Raw genomic sequence first — 7,500 nt, forward strand, 5'->3', positions numbered from 1 at the left:
TATATATATATATATATATATATAGATATAGATATAATTTCATATATATGATTTAAATATATATATACAAACATATATATATATATATATATATATATATATATATATATATATATATATATATATATATCAGTAGCACTACTGAACATTTATTTAGAGATGCCCAAGTAAAATTACCTGCAATCTAAATAAGACAATTTCCAAATAGAGATCTAAATTATAAATACAGATACTGTAGATGTATCAATTCATTCCAACATATTAATATGAAATTTCTGTGATTTTGAAGAGCTATTTTTGTGCAAAGTTAAGACCACGTGAACTCTAAATTATTAAGTCCTTTTTTTTTGTGGGGGGGGGGGTAAAAAGTGGAATTTCGTTCTCTTGAGAGTGTATTCATTCATGAAAAATTATAAATTAGTAAACTTGCTTAATATTCATATATTATTGTTAATTTTGTCATGTCAATTTTCATGAAGTTATTCTTTTTTATTTTTCTTCTTGAGTTCTGTTTTTTCATCACATTACTCTCTCTCTCTCTCTCTCTCTCTCTCTCTCTCTCTCTCTCTCTCTCTCTCTCTCTCTCTCTCTCTCTCTCTCTCTCTCTCACAATATATATATTATGGTCTTTACGTCCCATTGCCTTGTCTTCCCACATTGTGAATAGTTAGTTTTCAAAGTTCCTCGAAAAATAATCAACTTTTTGCAAAGACATAACTAAAAGTGTGAACGAAAAATATATGATGGATTACTCACCGAATATACCCTGTCGTACTTCTTGAAATACTGCACTCTTTGACTGGCCAGTAAAAGGTATGGAAGTTGGTAGTCCTTGCGCGTTTCACCGAGAGCGGGATCGGAATGGCCGCAAACTAAGGGCACGACTCTTTTTATCCCGAGCGACGACGCGTGCGCCGTCTTTTCTGCTAAGTGATGTGTGGGAGGGAGGAAAATCTCCCTCGGTATAGTTTGGTATCCCCTTGATTGCACCTGAGAAAGTTTCGTTTTCTCTTGAGATGGAATTTATTCTGGAGAATGGATTAATACCTCTTTGCTTTACTTTACTTACTTTAAGGGCTGCTTATCAGGTCCTGTACAGTAGGGGAACCCCGCTCTCTACTGGACCTCCACGGTCTTTTATGGTGTTCATTCGAGAGCATTTAATATTTCACAATGCGTATTGATCGCTTACTATTTGATCATGACTGTCAAAACACTCGCAGAATAAGAAAGTCTTTAGTTTCCTCTTGAAAGCCTTAATATCTTCAATTATTCGGATGTCTCGTGGGAGCCTATTGTATAGTCTTGGTACCGCACATTTAAAGGCTCTAGACCAGGGGTCCTCAACCTTTTTAATCATGTGTACCCCTTGAAGTCTCTCAGTATTAGTCACGTACCCCTACCCACAATGCAACATCAGTAAGGATGAAAATAAATGCATGGTTCATTGGCTTAGTTTGTTAAGCTTAAATTGTGACAAACACGTGTTACTGCATTAAAATGCAAGTTTAGACAATTCAGTGAGATGGTTTGACCTGTTTATTTGATACCAACAGGTCAATCCTTGGCAATCTTTGAAAGAATCACTCTTATGTCATCTTTGACTGCAAGACATGAATGTAACTTGTTTTTAATCAAGCATAATGCTGAGAATCCCTGCTCACAGCGGTATGTAGATGGAAACATCAGGAGGTTCCAAACACACACACACACACACACACACACACACACACACATATATATATATATATATATATATATATATATATATATATATATATATAAACACATGTATATACATATATATACAGTATATATATATATATATATATATATATATATATATATATATATATATATATATATACACACACATGCATATACATTAATTTATACATTCATACATACATACATACAAAAATTGTATACACTATAGATATACAGTATATTATATATGTATTATACATAGCCTATATGTATATTTGTAAAGTGTATGTTTAGGTATATATAAACACTATACATATACACTATATAGACACACAAACATATATATTAAACATAAATGTATGTACAGTATGTAGATATGTAAAGTGTATGTTAAAGTATATAGAAACACCATACGCATACACTATATAGACACGCACACCTATATATCATCATCATTTCCTCCTACGGCTATTGTCACAAAGGGCCTCGGTTAGATTTCGCCAGTCGTCTCTATCTTGAGTTTTTGAATCAATACTTCTCCATTCATGATCTCCTACTTCATGCTTCATAGTTCGTAGCCTCGTAGGCTTGGGTCTTCCCACTCTTCTAGTGCCTTTTATAGCCCATTTGAAAGTTTGGTGATTTTTGTTAATTGCCATATGGTGAAGTCCATGCATATTGGTGGATGTCCTTGTGCTGGAAAAGAGTACCTCTAATAACAAGATTGTTTGTGGTCCATTTTCATTTGCAACTTCACCAAGACCCTCAACACCCATCATATTCTCTACACCTTGATTATTCCTTCCAACTTTAACTTTGAAGTCGCCAATCACAATTTTCATATCTTATTTAAGATTTTAGGTTATTCAGGATAGCAAATTTAATTGGTAAAAACCACACTTGGTTAGCTTCCTCGTCAATTGCGCAAAAAATTGACTTATTGAGAAAGTCTTCTTAAGATTTTCGGTGATCAATCTATTTTTACTTTTAACTGGTTTAATCTTTTCATTCCGGCCTGTTTCGAGTATTGTTCTCGTCTGGTCTTCTGCTGCTGAATCACCTCTTAATTTGTTTGGAAAGAACTTGTGGTCTATTAAATGTCTTATTCCCGATCTTGTTATTAATCTCTAGCACCGTCGTTCAGTTAGTTCTTTATGCATTTTGCCTAAGATATTTCATAATTCTGATAATCCTTTTTATTCGGATGTTCCAAGACAGTTCCATTCTGCACATAATACATAATACTAGTTATGCAATTGATTCAATCAATCATGTCTTCTCCATCATAAGGCTCGATACTACACAGTATTCTAGAAGTTTTATTCCAGCTATGACTAGGTTGTGGAATGGTCTTCCTAATCAGGCAATTGAGTCGGTGGAACTTCAGACGCTCAAACTTGCAGCGAATGTTTTTTATGTTGAACAGGCTGACATAAGTATCTCCCTATATTTTATATATGGCAGATCTATTCCAACTAGGGTTGTAGCTTATCTAGTGATGATACTACTGCTAATAATAATAATAATAATAATAATAATAATAATAATAATAATAATAATGATTGAATATATACAGTATATAGGCATATATATATATATATATATATATATATATATATATATATATATATATATGTATATATATAGACATATATATATATATATATATATATATATGTCTATATATATACATATATATATATATATATATATATATATATATATATATATATATATATATGTGTGTGTGTATATGTGTATTTGTTTATGTAAAGGTTTATTCTCCATTTAGAGGTACACATTTTTGTAAACTCTCAGTATATTTTTTTTTTATCTTTTCCATTAGCTGAAGTAGTTAGGATACAGTTGCTAATACCAACTAAAACTGTCACTTTTTTTTTTTCCTTTTTGTTTAGTGGGGTGTTTTACGCTCTAGAGCAGGGGTGGCCAACCTATGGCGCATGCGCCAACAGTGGTGCACTATACCCCAGAGATAATTAAAAAACCAAGCCCGCTCATAAAAAAATAATACGAAAAATACTACTGATTATTAGAAAAAAATACAAAAATAATTTAAGGGGACCTTCAGCTATGTCCTGCATTTTTTTCTTTAATTATTCAAAATACACCATTTCTATATGTGTTAGATTTTAGACATATATAATACCTTAATCATATACCAACGTTACAGAATACATTGAAAAAATCATATTACTACGAGAGGCCTTTGATAGTCGTTTTAGTGATTTTGCTGAAGAAGATTGCATGGTTGCATTTATAAATCCATTTTCACTTACTGAACATAACATTCTGAAGATGCCTAGTAATATACAGATGGAGCTTATTGGTCTAAAAGCAAATTCAGTGCTGAAGAGTAAATTTAATGAATTTTCCTCACTCCCAAGTGCATCTGAAATGCTCATTTTTGGCGATTATAAACAAGTGAACATTTTCCAGAATTTAGAAAATTTACCCAAAGTTATGCCTGTAGCTTTGTAACAACATACAGATGCGAGCAAATATTTTCATCCATGAAAATGTTCAAGAAGTGAGGTCGCGACTATCCGATTCAAATCTGAACTGTCTGTTGCTCTCAGTTAGTGAAAGCAAGGCAAAGTCAAAAGTCTCATTAAACATAGTTATGTTTATTTTTCCTGCATGTGAAATTACTTTTCTTTAAAACTGCTAATTATGTTCATATATTTTTATTAGTACTTTCAGGAATAACTAATGAATATTATCAATGCAAATTCAGTGGCAATAAAGTAGGTACACTTTACTTTGAATCCATGTTAAATCATTTCCTTTACAGCTGCTACATCTGTCCGTGCACACACACATTTATATATATATATATATATATATATATATATATATATATATAAATATGAATATCTATATATGCTGTGTATATATATATATATATATATATATATATATATATATATAAAGACATATATATATATATATATATATATATATATATATACATATGTTATATATATATGTATAAAGACATACATATATATATATATATATATATATATATATATATATAGATATCATATTATTATATGTATTAAAGCCAAATATGTCCAAATCACCATAGTTGAGGGATTGAAAGGGGGTTAAAGTTTGTGCGGCGCATCTGAATTAGAAGTGAAAAAAATTAGTGCATGGTAAACAAAAGGTTGGCCACCCCTGCTCTAGAGGATGTGCGCACACAACTAGAATTTCAGCCTCCTTATTTTTATAACTTTTATGTCCGAACGATAATCTTTCCTCTCGCTACGCAACTCAATATGTTGGCCGAGTGTTCCTAAAATATCCTTTGACACTACCATTACGCTGCTCTGTTAAAAATTTGCGTTAAAAAGTATAAAAATTCTTGGAATAAATGTTGCCTGGCATTTAACTGATATATTGACGTTAAGGAGTGATATTACGGTCACCAACCCGTAAAAAATAACAACAAGGTACGGTGAAAATTACGGTTGCCAGCATTTTACTGAAATGTGGCTGAGAACAGTATAATTTTTACGAATTTCCGATTTTTTTTTTTTTTTTGTATGCTGGTTGGAGTCCTGACATGCAAAATGTATCTTTTATCTCATTCATTTTATCTGATTTATGAGCTTGTGATCAGGAAATCCTAAAAATTATTGAGGTTACACAAATGATGAAGGGGATCGGCAGATTCGCCTCTTATTCCCTCTACCTTCACAGAGTTGAACAATTACTCCTTGACCTTTCTTTGGAACTTCCCTCCAGTTCAGACACACCTTACATAACTTTGCCAGCCCCTCATTCACGCTAAGTCATAATATTACCACACTATCACTTGAAATGCTTTTAACTTCTGTCATAATTCATTTCGTTTTTAATTCTCTTAATTGTCTTTGGTTTGGTCAATATTTGCCTCTAGCAGCATTCTCAAAATAATTTTACCAATTCTATTTTCGCGTTATTTAATCTGTGTCTGTTAAGTCAAAGGAAATTCGCTTAACGTAGTTTGTAATTACATGAAAAGCGTATATTAGTTTCACAAGCTGCCATGTATTAGGTATGGCACTTAATTCCCTTTACCTCCATGGCTTGGTGTCTAGTGTTACTTTGGATCTGTAGACGTAGAACAATTGCCAATAATCTGATAATAAAGAAGAAATTTATATCTGTACATGATCATAGCCATAATGATTCATAGAGCTATAATATATCCTCCGAAGAGCAACCATCAGATCGTAATTTTTTATTTAGATATTTGTATAGAATAATAATTACTCGGGTTCCAATTTGAAAAGATAATTGCAGTGGGTAAGATGTTAAGTGTCCATTGCACATATTGTAGAATTTTTAACCTGCAGGTACGTAAATTAAAGCATGTAAAATGATAAGTAGCCTATACAGTATTTATGCAAGCTTAAGGTATATGTTGTATAATAATGGTAAATAATAATGGGAATATAAAATGCAGTCTAATGAATAATTGCCGCTTATTTCCAGAAATAATCAATGATAATTGCATTTCTAAAATTATATGAAAATGTGAACCACGTGGATAATACTTTTAAGGCAATTTTTATTGCACTTCAACTAACTCAGTCCAGTAGCATTATTTTATTCTATTGACACAATGTTGCAGATAATGTAAGTAGTTCAATCTACTAGTAAATAGAATTTGTGGTAAACATCAATTTTATAGAATAGATTTTCAAAATCACGATAATGAAAGTAAAAGGAAGAATATTATAGTTCTATACGTGTAATCTAGAGTTTTTATAGTACGTAGGAAATCTATATTAATGCGTGTTGGATTTTCAAAATAAGGTGTTGCCTTAATAAATAATTTGTTCCGCATAGGTTCACTAACTGGGAATCTTCATCTTCACGCTCAGTGTTTATTCAGGGAAGACCATTAGCTCTTGATGAGATGACATGCCAGGCGAACAATGTTTCCCTCTCTAAATAACTTAAGAGTTTCTATTAATACATATCCATTGTGGCAGAGGTGTGTGCTTTTCTGATTTTAACAAACTCGCCTCCACAATGTCGTTAACTGCCGTTTCAGAAATAATCATTGTATATTTTTGCTCTCTTTTTTCTCTGGTCTATCTCAAACCTTTTCGCCCCACTTTTTCGCCCATAGACCTAAAAAATGTAGCTTGATCGTTTTTCATTTTTCCCCCACATTTCATCTACCCACAAATCTTTTGAATAGGAATTATTATTTCCAAATGTCTATCAAAATCTAAACAATTTAAAAATTCTTTAGAATTTTGTTTCAGACACACCTCTTGCATCTTTCATTTTTTTTTTTTTTTTTACCTATCCAAGTGTATTTTATTCATATTACTGTATTATTGCAGTTAAATCGGCTATGGAGCACTGTGATGTATACAGTTGGTGAAATATGTTTATTCCGCCGATATAAACTGTTGAACATGTAAACCTATTATGATACATGATGTTACAACTTCCACGTATGTTATTGAGTCTGGAAATCATTAGAACACTATTAAAACTATTCAAAATGGAAACTTGCAGTCAGGAGATAGAATATAAGAGTATCTTTGTTTTCAACTTCAGTTTAGTTTGTCCGAAGCGGGAAACTTTGGATGACTTTTTACAACTAGATATATATATATATATATATATATATATATATATATATATATATATATATATATATATATATATGTGTGTGTGTATATATATATATATATATATATATATATATATATATATATATTTATATATTCATACATGTATATATATTTTATATATATATATATA

At 31.1% G+C, this 7,500-nt stretch overlaps 2 protein-coding genes across 2 annotated transcripts in view; one reads left to right on the forward strand and one right to left on the reverse strand.

The window, feature by feature from the left end:
* LOC137640063 (uncharacterized) overlaps positions 1-890 on the reverse strand; it is a 103,749-nt gene extending 102,859 nt beyond the window's left edge. Inside the window, exon 1 of the mRNA XM_068372491.1 lies at positions 757-890. The gene's annotated coding sequence lies outside the window, so the exon portion shown is untranslated. The remainder of the gene's footprint in view (positions 1-756) is intronic.
* The window catches only part of LOC137640062 (carbohydrate sulfotransferase 11-like), a 317,805-nt gene that overhangs the window by 82,031 nt on the left and 228,274 nt on the right, over positions 1-7,500 (forward strand). The gene's annotated exons all lie outside the window — the stretch shown is intronic.

This window comes from Palaemon carinicauda, chromosome 4 (assembly GCF_036898095.1).
Source record: "Palaemon carinicauda isolate YSFRI2023 chromosome 4, ASM3689809v2, whole genome shotgun sequence".
NCBI classification, from domain to species: Eukaryota; Metazoa; Arthropoda; class Malacostraca; order Decapoda; family Palaemonidae; genus Palaemon; species Palaemon carinicauda.